Below are 736 nucleotides of genomic sequence, written 5' to 3'. Positions count from 1 at the left end.
GTGGGTGGAGCGGAACCTCGGAAATTCCCCTTCCCGACCCCTGCAGTTTTTCCTTTTTCCTTGCAATCGTTTTAATTTACCTCATATATATAATCAGTTAATTCCATTTACAGATTGTATATTCTAATTAAAACGTTTATATTTGGTTGTTCGCTGGAATTAGCGGTTTATCAAACGTCGCTTTGTTGTTCGAGTCTGGTGTGAAACTTTAAATATACCATTTCATTCGTTGTCAAATTTGAATTTTTTTTTCCGTTGTAATAATTTCAAAACAATTTTGATATCAAAAAGTTTTCAACTTTTTTTTTTTTTTTGGCTTATCTTTTCTTTTTGATTTCTTACTTGCAATTTGTAATATAATAATATGAACTTACACATAAACTTCTAACAAAAGTTCAGACTGTTAGGACGCAACACGTCGTATGGGATAAACGTAACTGAACAAGTGTGACACTAACAGGAAGTGACCTTCGGCGAATACCGGAAGTTTAAGAAGAAAAATTCAAAGCTTGATTCACGCAGGTAACAAGTAAAAGGTTACTTAAAAAAGAAAACACCGAAACGAAATACGATTCTGAGATGTGTTTCTTTTACTTGTTTCAGTCATTTGACTGCGGCCATACTGGAGCACCGCCTTTAGCCGAACAAATCGACCCCGGGACTTATTCTTTGTAAGCCTAGTGCTTATTCTATCGGTCTCTTTTGCCGAACCTCTATGTTACGGGGATGTAAACAC

At 35.6% G+C, this 736-nt stretch overlaps 1 protein-coding gene across 2 annotated transcripts in view; it reads right to left on the bottom strand.

Moving 5' to 3' along the window:
- The window catches only part of LOC106876490 (cell cycle checkpoint protein RAD17), a 44,816-nt gene extending 44,334 nt beyond the window's left edge, over window positions 1–482 (bottom strand). For both annotated transcript variants that reach the window (XM_014925053.2, XM_052969740.1), the window contains exon 1: window positions 375–482. The gene's annotated coding sequence lies outside the window, so the exon portion shown is untranslated. The remainder of the gene's footprint in view (window positions 1–374) is intronic.
- Between the last annotated feature and the right edge of the window lie 254 nt (window positions 483–736).

This window comes from Octopus bimaculoides, chromosome 7 (genome assembly GCF_001194135.2).
Source record: "Octopus bimaculoides isolate UCB-OBI-ISO-001 chromosome 7, ASM119413v2, whole genome shotgun sequence".
NCBI classification, from domain to species: domain Eukaryota; kingdom Metazoa; phylum Mollusca; class Cephalopoda; order Octopoda; family Octopodidae; genus Octopus; species Octopus bimaculoides.
Note: the sequence above shows the minus strand (reverse complement) of the source record. Positions and strands in the feature narration are given on the sequence as shown.